At 44.0% G+C, this 14,032-nt stretch overlaps 1 non-coding gene across 1 annotated transcript; it reads right to left on the bottom strand.

The window, feature by feature from the left end:
• Positions 1 to 2,053: 2,053 nt before the first annotated feature.
• On the bottom strand, positions 2,054 to 2,160 carry LOC133073152 (U6 spliceosomal RNA). The gene has a single exon (XR_009696862.1). It is a non-coding gene; the product is annotated as a U6 spliceosomal RNA (small nuclear RNA).
• Positions 2,161 to 14,032: the final 11,872 nt, after the last annotated feature.

Here is a 14,032-nt window from a genome sequence, read left to right as displayed (position 1 = left end):
AACAGAACAATCACTGAAAATATTATACAAGCAGATATGGTGAAAAATCACAGTAGGCAAATTAAAATTGATATACCCAATGTTTAGCAACTCAAAACTAGACAGGAAGGGGAAACCGAGAAACAAAAGTCAGAAGGAACAAACAGAAAACAAATAATAGAATGATAGACCTACCTAAGTGAATTGCATTAAAGGTAAATGATCTAAACAAACCAATTAAAAGAATGAAAGTGTCTGTATGGATAAAAAATGGAACCCAACTACGTGCTGCCCACAGAATCTCACTTTAAACATAATGACATAGACAAATTAAAATTAAAAGAACTGAACAAGAAGAGTTTAATGTCACTGTCAGTCTATGATGGTTCAGATGGACAAAAAAAATGTCATATAGAAGACGCAATCAGTGTGAGAAGATATTATAGGTTAAGTCACATTCAGATTGTATAACTCAGATTTGCTTTGTATAAATCAAAACCAAAGATTATACTGTCTCCTAGAAAATATGTCTTTTGCTCAAATACTCATGTGACAGTCATAGAAATTGACCAGTCTGATGAAAGCCCACCCAATAAGTTTATTTGAGATACTGTTATTTTGCATCTTTAGAAACTCCGTCTGGTTCTTTAAAATCTTCCCCCTTCCTCATTATGCTCATGTTTTCTTAAACATCCTGCTGTTAGCTTTGCTACTAGGAGCATAGAACAAGGAATTTCTCTAATGAGAAAACATTTCTCAAACAGGCCAGATAGTAAGCATTTTAGACTTTATGAGCCATAAGGCCTCTGTCACAACTTTCAATGTCTCTATTACAGCACAAAACAGTCCTGGACAATATGTAAACTACTGAGCGTGGCTGTTTTCCAATAAAGCTCCATTGCACAGACACTGAAATTTTGAATTTAATCTAATTTTTACTTGTCATGAAATACTATTACCTCTTTGACTTTTTCCAGCTATTCTAACATTTACAAACCACTCCAGGCTCACTGGGGAACAAAAACAGTGGTGGACAAGATTTGTCTCACAGGTCAGTTTGCTGGCCCCTGGTTTAGAGTACCTCTCACTCTTTCCCCATGTGGTGAAAGGATCTGAGAGCCCCTATAATCTCCAAGGACCCAATGTTCTGACTGGTCATAGCATAAATATTGCCTGATCTGTGTGAGGTCTGGGCACCATTCTGTTTAAACCAACCTGACCATTCTTCTCCCAGTCTTGTGGAGTTTTGCTTAGCACTTGCTGAATGACAAGCCTAACTTAGTACCTGGCAAAAGCTCAAGGGGGTCCCTGTGGTTTGGGGGTTCTTTTCCTGTATTCTGCCTTTCTTCCTGAAACTTTCTGTCATCTTCTAGCCCCAGCAAGGCTGCCATACGCTGCCCAGGTCCTCTTTCCCTAGGGCCCACAGTCAGGTGGTGCATCTTTTTTTTTTTGAAAAATAAATAAAGTTTATTAGAGTGGGAAATGCTGTTAGAACAGTGGGCCAGCTCAAGGGAGAACCAACACTGAACATGGGTCCTTAGTCCATTTTTTTTTCCATTTATTTTTATTAGTTGGAGGCTAATTACTTTACAATATTGTAGTGGCTTTTTGCCATACATTGACATGAATCTGCCATGGATTTACATGTATTCCCCATCCAGATCCCCCCTCCCACCTCCCTCTCTACCCGATCCCTCTGGGTCTCCCCACTGCACCAGGCCCAAGCACTTATCTCATGCACCCAACCTGGGCTGGTGATCTGTTTCACCGTAGATAATATACATGTTTCGATGCTATTCTCTTGAAACATCCCACCCTCGCCTTCTCCCACAGAGTCCAAAAGTCTGTTCTGTACATCTGTGTTTCTTTTTCTGTTTTGCATATAGGGTTATCGTTACCATCTTTCTAAATTCCATATATATGTGTTAGTATACTGTAATGGTCTCTATCCTTCTGGCTTACTTCACTCTGTATAATGGGCTCCAGTTTCATCCATCTCATTAGAACTGATTCAAATGAATTCTTTTTAATGGTTGACTAATATTCCATGGTGTATATGTACCATAGCTTCCTTAAAAATATTGAACGCTTCATGAATTTGAGTGTCATCCTTGCACAGGGGCCATGCTAATCTTCTCTGCATCGTTCCAATTTTAGTATATGTGCTGCCAAAGCGAGCATCCTTAGTCCATTTTTATAGCCAGGGTATAAGAGGCGGGACGGGGTCTTGCAGGTTGTTTGCTGATTGAGTGAGGCAGGTATACTGGGTGGGGGAAGAGTAAGGCAAATACCTTCTCCCTGTGGGGTAGGAGGGGAGACGATTTATACTGCTCAGGAGGACCTGAAATCCATTAATAGTTACAACATGGGAGAGGGAAGGATGATAAGGGTCTGGTTTTTTTCCATTCCTGATTCCAAGACACTTCTTGGTTTTTTTCTGTTCTTCTGTCCTTAAGACAGCGCATTCCTCACTCTCTTTATGTTTAAGGCCAATTCTTTGGCCCCTTTTGATACTCTATGGGCTTCCCTGGTGGCTCAGAGGTGAAAGCATCTGCCTGCAATGCGGGAGACCTGGGTTTGATCTCTGGGTGGGGAAGATCCCCTGGAGAAGGAAATGGCAACCCACTCCACTAGTCTTGCCTGGAGAATCCCTTGGACAGAGGAGCCTGGTGGGCTACAGTCCACGGGGTCGCAAAGAGTCAGACACAACTGAGTGACTTCACTTTCACTTTTTGATACTCTGCTCATGTCTAACTACCTACCTATTTCCTTTCTGAGGCACTTGGGAATCCAGTCTCAAGAGAAAAGGGGTGATGACTGCTCTGGCTTCTTCAGGCTGTACAGGGGCATCATGGGGCTCTGGGTTCCCTTTGCCTGCTCTCTGTCAGGGTGCATTTACGGAGGGAGATGAGAGTCTGCGGAATGATAAGGTGGCAGGTTTTAGCATTGTCTGGGTGTTGGCCAGGGAATATTCTTGTCATACTACCACTTGGAGATTTGTTGTATTCTAGAAGAAGTAAACTTCACAAGAAAGTTGAAGGTAATGGCCCAGAGATGAAGAGAAGTAGAAAAGCTGCTGAGGGGCTAGCCAGGAGAACCAGGACCAGATGTTGGTTCGTAGTATTAGTGTTTCTCTAGGTAAGATAAGATGTAAGAATTTGGGCTCATAAAAATCTTTACCTGAAAACATCTGACTATCTGAAGGCCAGTTCTTCTAGGTTTTTCCCAGAGAACAGAGTGTCTTATTTCTGATCTCCACCCTGATCTCCTTTCAAGGGATGTCGAAGGTCAGCAGTTTGCCGTGGTCATGACTTAATCTTTGCAGAGGCAGCTGGCAAGTGCCAACTTCCATTCAGCAGGGCCCCTTCATAGCCACACATTTGACCATGCTTTGGGAGCATTTCATGTGGGTGATGCATCTTGATGGAAAGCTGGAGTGATGTTGGGGCTCATGGTTCCACTGAGAGTGATTCTCAGCTGTTCTGGTTCTTTCTGGTGGGAAGTTAATCCAAATCCTAACAATGTTTTTTGTTACACGCATGAATGATGTAAAACTTTGCAACAGCTTTATTCTGGTTAGTGCTTGCCTTGTATTTTTTTCTTAGTATTTGCTTTGCTTTATATTTGTCTTCTGTAAGTTGCAAAGCACTGAATTTTGTTTAATTCCATTTGATGATCTATGCTTTTTAGGAGGTGAGTTTAATGCATTTGGGTTTCCCTGGTGGCTCAGACAATAAAGAATCTGCCTGTAATGCAGGAGACCCAGGTTCGATCCCTAGGTCAGGAAGATCCCTTGGAGAAGGGAAAGTCTACTCTCTCCAATATTTACGCCTGGAGAATTCCATGGACAGAGGAGCCTGGCAGGCTATAGTCCGTGGTGTCAAAAAGAGTTGAACATGACTGAGAGACTTAACACTTTAATGCATTTACATGGTTTTGATTACTCATGTTTTTGGACTTGGTTTACTATGTACTTTTTGATAGTCTATTTGCCATGCTCTTTGCTTATCTCTGACTTTCCCTCCTGACACTCACATTGATCACATTTATTTCACCCATTTTCCCCTTCACTGGTTTGGAAATTTGCTTTTTAATTCTGTTCCTTCTGTGATCCTCATGAGTTCTTAGCATTAGGAATATAAAGCATGAAGTAAAAAGAATTCTCCATCTTTTTTTCTCTAGTGTCAGTCACCCAGATTCATTGCTAATGTTGTGTGCTTGTATTTTATCTCTCATTTCTATGTGTTTGAGACAGGAGGAAAGATTTTCTGCATCAACTTAGTTCTTTGCATTGGCCAGAAGTCTGTTTTTCTGTATCTCAACTGACTTTCTCTCCCCAGCCCATCTCATGAGTGGTAACAGAGAAGGTTTAAGTTCCATCAGTCCCTGAGTTTGTCTTCTACTATCATGTTGTTGTCCTTCTGTGTCCATCTGAGTTCTGGGGTGCACACAACCGTGTACATCCAGAGTGTGGCAGGGGAGCATCTGACCTTGACAGGCAGCTGCCACCACTCAACTGGCCTTCCGACCCCAGTTTAGCATAGGTGTGGCTCTGACTCTGGGTCTCATCATCTCCACCTTCAGACAGATCAGTGCTCTGCCTCCCTCAGTCAGCATCCCCACAATCCGTGGAGGGCGCAGGAGAACCCACTTCTCCCACATGGATTCAGATCCATAGACAGCCCATGGGCTGCTCTGAGTAGATGTGCTCTTGTGGCCACATTGACGCTCCTGCTCCCTGGCCTACCTTGGGATCTCTGTGTCTCTTTGGGGAGGATTCTGCCACCTGTCTGTTTTCTGAAGCCCAAGCCCTAACCTTATCTCAGAATCCCAGTGCTCTTGGGACCAGACCTGAATGCATGTGGCTGAGACACTCTCAGGGGCTCACAGGAGCATCCAACTCTCTGCTTCTCCCTGGACCACCTCTCTTCCCACCCCAGAGAAGTTTGTTCAGGGGTAGGTGTGCCTGGGTGCCCACACCTGCCCTGAGAAAGGTATGCAGTAAGGGCAAGTGTGCCCCATAACCATGCTGTCTGCAAGACGTCGTTGTCTGAACACTCAGAAGCCGATACACAAGTGCTGCGTCCTGTCTGCCTGTCTGTGGCCTCTCTTTCCTGGGGAAGTGTGGGTGGCGCACGTCATTAGCACACATTTGGGTACACGTGTGCAAAGTGCACACACACACAGTGGTGCACACACACGTATTCTGACCACTGTATCCTGGACTCTAAGTCACGTCTAGAAATTGAAAAGTGTTTTAGATCAAGAATAAAGCTTGATTTTCCAAACAATGAATAGAATTAGAGCTATATTCCTTAGAGTTTTCCTTTATGCCATATCTGAGAGGATGAGGGCACCTTCATTCTGTCCTCATTGCTTCTGACCCCTTCCTGTGGGCTGGTGGGGAGTCATTTCAACCATTCAGATGTGGGGTGAGGGAAGGCAGAGGACCCACCAGGAGGGGCCTGAACTCATGACGGCCTTCATCCTGGGCTTGTGGGGGAAGTGAGAGGTACAGACATGCGTAATGCTGAAGCTTCTGTCGCACTGGTCTCAAAGAAGCAAGTGCAGAATTTGTGCCTGAAATTGAGCTGGCTTTAATAAAGTCTATAATGTATGGCACTGGCTTAGTAGTTGGGCTTGATGTGGGAGACACATGTGATGAAAAAAGACAGAGAAACTAAGTACTGCATGATCCTGTTCATACACGGAATCCACAAACATTGAATTCATAGAAACAGAGAGTAGATTGGTGGTTACCTGGGGCTTGGAAGTGGTGGAAATGGGGAAATGTTGGTCAAAGGGTATAAGGCCAGTAAGATGAATAAGTTCTGGGGAGCTAATGTACAGCATGGTGCATATTGCTAAGGATACTGTATGGCATATGTAAAAGTTGCTAAGAGAGTAGATCTTAAATTTCTCATCACTAGTAGAAAAGTTTGACCTATGTGAAGTGATGGAGGTGTTAACTAATCTTACATTTCACAATACATACGTGTATTGAATCATTAGGTGGTACACCTGAAACTTACACAACATTGTTTATCAATCACATCTCAATAAAGCTGGATAAACAAATGAATGGATGATGGCTTGTGCTTCCTAGAGCTCCGAAGAAGCAAGGGTTTGTTACATAAAAATGTGGATGGAACTGAGCAGGGTGACTTCATAGATGATTTAAAATGGAGCTGATACACCAAACACATTTATAAACCATGACTTTCAAATTTGGAGCATCTAATCAAGCTCTCACTTTGGAATTGGGCCTCAGCTTGTTTTTTCCATGGTCTCCCAGCACGGGAGAGGCAAGGATATGGTACAGACTGTGCTTCTTTCGTGTATCTGCAGGGTCAAGTGGCCTGGTGGGACCACCTTAGCTGCCAATTCATTTGCTTTGACCCACTCAGCCCCATGTCTCTGTAGATGATGAAAACCCAGGACATGAATGACTGGAGGTGAGTTTGTCATCTGCGTGTCATACTCCTGGCTGCAGGACCCTGCTGGCTGCGTCCCCACCTGGTGATGGAGCCTGACCCTGTAGGCGGGGGCAGCTGCCCCTGTGGCCACGGGGAGCTCTCAGCACAGCACTTTCTTGGAAAAGTGATTCTATTTTCAAATGCTGGCACGGGACTCTTCCTGAAGGCAATGCTTCTAATTAGTCTGAGAAAACAAATAGCTCTTCCATCAGGGGAAAATTTTTGAGTGGCAGCTAGTTGTCACCCTGTAGCCCCAGCGGCTGAGTCAGTCTTGGGCACTTATGTCTTGCCAAGGAGCTTCCTGGGCCTCACTCTGTATCTGCTGCCTCAGCTCCTGCCTCCACTCACAGGTACCTTTGCCATACCTGCATCAACTCAGACCCTGTTTTTTCTCTCCTGAAGGATGGTGTGATTCATAAGTTTACATGTCAACTTGGTTAGGCCATGTTGCCCAGATATGTGGTCAAACACCAGCCTAGATGATGCTGTGAAGATATTTTTTAGATGAAATTAACATTTGACTCTGAATAAGGTAGATGACTCTAAAATATGGGTGGGTCTCCTCCAATCAGTTGATGGCCTTGAGCGAAAAGACCAAGGCCCCTTGAAGAAGAGAAAATTCTACTCCAGACCTGGGCTGCAGCATTAGCTCTCCGCTGGGTCTCCAGCCTACTGCCTGGTCTGCAGAGTTTAGCCTGGCCAGTTCCGACAATTTTGTTGTTCAGTCACTCAGTCGTCTCTCTTTGTGACCCCATGAACTGCAGCATACCAGCATTCCCTGTCCTTCAGTATCTCCTGGAGCAATCGTATGAGCTAATTTCTTAAAACAAATATTCCCCCATATGTATACATGACATACACACCTATAGGATGTGTACACACACACAAACACACACACACATTTTTGACCCATTGGCTGTTTAGGGGTGTGTTGTTGAGAGAGTCAGTTCCTAGGCAGGTTGATAAGAAGTCTGGGGGTCCCCGAGGAGAGAGAGGTCTGGGGTTCTTGAGGAGGAGATAAGGGTCTGGAATTCTCAAGGAGGAGGAAAGGACATTTTTTTTTCCTCTCTACATTCCTTAGTCTTAGTCACATAAAACATTTTTTTCCTTAAACTCAGAATTGATGATTACACAACAAACAACTCAGCTTAAACTCTGTACTAAGGATTATATAACAACAATGTATCCTGCTTGAGGACAGTTTTTCCTTCCTGAAAAACTTCTGGCTAATCCTGTTATCTTAAAATGTAAATTATGGGAGTGGGTCTAGTAAGATCTTTACAACCTGACACATTCCTTTGATTTATTGTAATAATTAATTAAAAAATATATAGCTCCCTTGCTAACACTAGCAAGGGGGGCACTCTCCTTCCCCCCTCTGACGTCTATGTTAGAAGCTTTCTCTGTCCCTTCTCACTTTAATAAAACTCTGCTACACAAAAGCTCTTGAGTGATCAAGCCTGGTCCCTGGTCCCGAAATCTTCTTCGGAGATCACGAATCCGACATCGTTCACCATAAGCTATCATTGTTTAATTTCCACATATTCCAATTTTTTTCCTTTTCTTTATTTCTAGTTTCATACCATTGTGGTTGTAAAAGACACTGGGTATGATTTTAATTGTCTTTCATGGTTGTTTTGTGACCTAATATACGATCTATTCTGGAGAGTGTCCCATCTGTGCTTGAGAAGAATATGTATTCTGCCGCTGTTGGATGGAATATCTGTTAGGTTTTCTGTCTGGATGATCCACCCACTTTTGCAAGTGGGTATTGAAGTCTTCCGCTATTATGGATTTTATTTTTCTCCCTGGAGATTCTTTATACCTGCTTAATTGATTTAGGTGCTTTTTCATCAGGTGTATCTATAGTTACAATTGTTATATCTCCTTGACAAATTGATTCCCTTATTATGTAATGACTTTGCTGTAGTTACCATTTTCCTTTTTTGGCTAAACATTTATTTTGTCTGATACTAGCAGAGCCACCCCTGATGTCTTTTGGTTTTCATTTAGGTGGAATATATTTTCTATCCCTTTTCTTTGAGCCCAGGTGTCCTTGATGCTGAAATGAGACTCTCGTAGGTAGTCCCCTCATGTAGGGGAATGTTTGGCTTGTGGTGAAGGTGAAAAGGGCTGTCTGGGATGACAGAAGGTTGTTTTCATGGGCTGTGGGGGAATTTGCTGCTCCTAATGCCTCACTCACTGTCCCTGGAAACCTCAGGATCTGGGAGATGAAATCTGGTTGGAGAAGAGCCCTCTCAGTCTACACACGTGTCCATCTGATTCATCCTATTACCCTTGGTTCCACCTACCCTCCCCTAAAAGGCAGGAGTTCCTGTCCAGCTGGCCAGATTGGAGCCCATGATAAAGCCAGGGTTGATTCTTCTGTCATCAAAGCATAAAAGCTGATGTGCATTTGTGAATGCTCTCTTTCTCTCTCTCCATCTCTTCTCAATCTTGGATTCTGGAGGGAGAGAGCAGACCCTGTGCCCTGGGTGATTTAAGTCACTCTCCTATTCACTTTTTTATTTTATTTTATTTTTTTTTAATTAGTTGGAGGCTAATTACTTCACAACATTTCAGTGGGTTTTGTCATACATTGATATGAATCAGCCATAGATTTACACGTATTCCCCATCCCGATCCTCCCTCCCACCTCCCTCTCCACCCGATTCCTCTGGGTCTTCCCAGTGCACCAGGCCCGAGCACTGGTCTCATGCATTCCACCTGGGCTGGTGATCTGTTTCACCGTAGATAGTATACATGCTGTTCTTTCGAAACATCCCACCCTCACATTCTCCCACAGAGTTTGAAAGTCTGTTCTGTATTTCTGTGTCTCTTTTTCTGTTTTGCATATAGGGTTATCATTACCATCTTTCTAAATTCCATATGTATGTGTTAGTATGCTGTAATGTTCTTTATCTTTCTGGCTTACTTCACTCTGTATAATGGGCTCCAGTTTCATCCATCTCATTAGGACTGATTCAAATGAATTCTTTTTAACGGCTGAGTAATATTCCATGGTGTATATGTACCACAGCTTCCTTATCCATTCATCTGCTGATGGGCATCTAGGTTGCTTCCATGTCCTGGCTACTATAAACAGTGCTGCAATGAACATTGGGGTGCACGTGTCTCTTTCAGATCTGGTTTCCTCAGTGTGTATGCCCAGAAGTGGGATTGCTGGGTCATATGGCAGAAACAAAAGACATATACATAGAAAACTATAAAACACTGATGAAAGAAATCAAAGAGGACACAAACAGATGGAGAAACATACTGTGTTCATGGATTGGAAGAATCAATATTGTCAAAATGGCTATTCTACCCAAAGCAATCTATAGATTCAATGCAATCCCTATCAAGCTACCAACGGTATTTTTCACAGAACTAGACCAAAGAATTTCACAATTTGTATGGAAATACAAAAAACCTCGAATAGCCAACGTAATCTTGAGAAAGAAGAATGGAACTGGAGGAATCAACCTGCCTGACTTCAGACTCTACTACAAAGCCACAGTCATCAAGACAGTATGGTACTGGCACAAAGACAGAAATAAAGATCAATGGAACAGAATAGAAAGCCCAGAGATAAATCCACAAACCTATGGACACCTTATCTTTGACAAAGGAGGCAAGGATATACAATGGAAAAAAGACAACCTCTTTAACAAGTGGTGCTGGGAAAACTGGTCAACCACTTGTAAAAGAATGAAACTAGAACACTTTCTAACACCATACACAAAAATAAACTCAAAATGGATTAAAGATCTAAATGTAAGACCAGAAACTATAAAACTCCTAGAGGAGAACATAGGCAAAACACTCTCTGACATAAATCACAGCAAGATCCTCTATGACCCACCTCCCAGAATACTGGAAATAAAAGCAAAACTAAACAAATGGGACCTAATGAAACTTAAACGCTTTTGCACTACAAAGGAAACTATAAGTAAGGTGAAAAGACAGCCCTCAGATTGGGAGAAAATAATAGCAAATGAAGAAACAGACAAAGGATTAATCTCAAAAATATACAAGCAACTCCTGCAGCTCAATTCCAGAAAAATAAATGACCCAATCAAAAAATGGGCCAAAGAACTAAACAGACATATCTCCAAAGAAGACATACAGATGGCTAACAAACACGTGAAAAGATGCTCAACATCACTCATTATTAGAGAAATGCAAATCAAAACCACAATGAGGTACCATTACACGCCAGTCAGGATGGCTGCTATCCAAAAGTCTACAAGCAATAAATGCTGGAGAGGGTGTGGAGAAAAGGGAACCCTCTTACACTGTTGGTGGGAATGCAAACTAGTACAGCCACTATGGAAAACAGTGTGGAGATTTCTTAAAAAACTGGAAATAGAACTCCTGTTCACTTTTATTTTCGTCTATCCATCACCTCTTTGGGGGACTGTCCATTCATCCCGAGTATGTGGTTTATGTACCCATCTCAGGACCAGGTTGGGCGCGTGCTTGGGCATGGCCAGTGAGAGTGCTGCATTCCTCAGCCACAGCGATTGGCTCAGGGGTGAAACAGGGCCCAAATCAGGACCATCATAGCCAACACAAGAGTGCTGCCAAAAGTATCAGAGGAAGTGCTCCTCTCTCTTTCAGAGATGGCTGGAGCTGAGGACCAAGGAAGTCAGAGGTTGCTGGGAGCCCTCTTTGTCAGCAGCTGGAGGAAGCATCCTGAGGATGAGGGTCCAAGCAGGGAAGGGAGGAAGGGGGTGGAAAAGAGAGAGGGAGACAAGGGATGAGGATAGGGGGAAAGACGGGGAGAGGAAGAGATGGTAAAGCCAATATATTCCACCCCCGCTTTTTTGTTCTAGTTTGTGTTTTCTTAAACTGGTTTGTGTCCTGAGTAAAGCTCCCCGTGTCCCCGTCCAGCTTCCCCAGTGAGGCCTCCCTGGATTGCTGGTCTGATCTGTGCTCTCAGTTCGGCTGTGTTTCTGCCTGGGATCAGGTTTGGAGGAGGGATTGGGGCAGTGGAGCCCAGCCTTCTGGTTTCCTGCTTTAAGTCCCTCCAATACTGTCAGAACTCCCCTGCCCCCCACCCCCAGCACATCTCACTGACCTTTTCCAGGAGCCCGCAGGAGCACCCTTCCCCTTTCCACTTACATGGAGGGACGAGAGTCCCCCAGAGGCACTGGGGCAAGTCCCTTCTCCCAGTCATGCTCCCTGCAGCCTCCACACAGGGACCTGCACCCCAGGCAGAGGGGCAGGGTCAGCCTTTGAGAGGAAGGGACATCTGGGCTTTCATCGCAGCTGTCCTGCGACTTCCCGTGTGGTCAGGACCTGGTCACCTGCTCTGCCTCCTGGTGTCTACCTTGGAGGCTTGGGATCCACAGCCTTGGAGAGCTTTCCTATAACATCTATCATTCTCATCTCATCCATCTGGATGTAGAGGAATCACATTTGGCCTTTGGCAGTTTCTGGGCAGCCTGGTCTTTGGTACAGCTCCCAAATGACTGCGAGGGACTTCAGGGGACCTGTGTCTGGGGCTGAGGGCACATTTTCTGAGTGTAGCTGGAATGGGGGTGGCAGGCAAGAGCCCCTAGTACAGGGTGACTGACCCACTGAATTTCTGCCTCACCTAGGGCCAGTCGACCCCAGGCCACCATCAGCAAACCCTGGGAATGGGAACACAGGAACCCATGGCCAGGCATGTGACAAGGCACCAGGAAGGGGAGACACAGCACTCCTGCCTTAAGCTCTCCCACTGGGCGCTTCCCAGCTCTCATCTTACATAAACCCAAGGTGCCGTCAGCATCCAGAAGTTAAACTGAGGCACTTTGTGGAATAGCTTCAGTCTATATACACATTTGAATGCAGAGTTCCAAAGAAGAGCAAGGAGAGATAAGAAAGCCTTCCTCAGCGATCAATGCAAAGAATTAGAGGAAAACTATAGAATGGGAAAGACTAGAGATCTTTTCAAGTAAATTAGAGATACCAAGGGAACATTTCATGCAAAGATGGGAACAAAAAAGGACAGAAATGGTACGGACCTAACAGAAGCAGAAGATATTAATAAGAGGTGGCAAGAATACACAGAAGAACTGTACAAGAAAGATCTTCACAACCCAGATAATCACGATGGTGTGATCACTTACCTAGAGCCAGACATCCTGGAATGTGACATCAAGTGGGCCTTAGAAAGCATCACTATGAATAAAGCTAGTGGATGTGATGGAATTCTAGTTGAGCTATTTTAAATCCTGAAAGATGATGCTGTGAAGGTGCTGCACTCAATATGCCGGCAAATTTGGAAAACTCAGCAGTGGCCACAGGACTGGAAAAGGCCCGTTTTCATTCCAATCCCTAAGAAAGGCAATCTCAAAGAATGCTCAAACTACTGCACAATTGCACTCATCTCACATGCTAGTAAAGTAATGCTCAAAATTCTCCAAGCCAGGCTTCAGCAATATGTGAACGGTGAACTTCCTGATGTTCAAGCTGGTTTTAGAAAAGGCAGAGGAACCAGAGATCAAATTGCCAACATCTGCTGGATCATTGAAAAAGCTAGAGAGTTCCAGAAAAACACCTATTTCTGCTTTATTGACTGTGCCAAAGCCTTCGACTGTGTGGATCACAATAAACTGTGGAAAATTCTGAAAGAGATGGGAATACCAGACAACCTGACCTGCCTCTTGAGAAATCTGTATGCAGATCAGGAAGCAACAGTTAGAACTGGACGTGGAACAACAGACTGGTTCCAAATAGGAAAAGGAGTATGTCAAGGCTGTATATTGTCACCCTACTTATTTAACTTATATGCAGAGTACATCATGAGAAACACTGGGCTGGATGAAGCACAAGCTGGAATCAAGATTGCCAGGAGAAATATCCATAACCTCAGATGCAGATGACACTACCCTTATGGCAGAAAGTGAAGAACTAAAGAGCCTCTTGATGAAAGTGAAAGAGGAGAGTGAAAAAGTTGGCTTAAAGCTCAACATTCAGAAAACTACGATCATGGCATCCAGTCCCATCACTTCATGGGAAATAGATGGGAAAACAGTGGAAACAGTGACAGAATTTATTTTTTGGGGCTCCAAAATCACTGCAGACGGTGATTGCTGCCATAAAATAAAAAGGTGCTTACTCCTTGGAAGAAAAGTTGTGACCAACCTAAACAGCATATTGAAAAGCAGAGACATTACTTTGTCAACAAAGTTCCTTCTATTCAAGGCTATGGTTTTTCCAGTAGTCATGTACAGATGTGAGAGTTGGACTATAAAGAAAGCTGAGCACCGAAGAATTGATGCTTTTGAACTGTGGTGTTGGAGAAGACTCTTGAGAGTCCCTTGGACAGCAAGGCGATCCAACCAGTCCATCCTGAAGGAAATCAGTCCTGAATATTCATTGGAAGGACTGATGCTGAAGCTGAAACTCCAATACTTTGGCCACCTCATGTGAAGAACTGACTCATTTGAAAAGACCCTGATGCTGGGAAAGCTTGAAGGCATAGGAGAAGGGGACGACAAAGGATGAGATGGTTGGATGGCACCACCAACTCGATGGACATGAGTTTGAGTAAGCTCCGGGAATTGGTGATGGACAGGGAGGCC

The sequence above is a fragment of the Dama dama genome, chromosome 18 (genome assembly GCF_033118175.1).
Source record: "Dama dama isolate Ldn47 chromosome 18, ASM3311817v1, whole genome shotgun sequence".
Lineage (NCBI taxonomy): Eukaryota > Metazoa > Chordata > Mammalia > Artiodactyla > Cervidae > Dama > Dama dama.
This window is presented reverse-complemented; position numbering and strand designations above follow the sequence as displayed.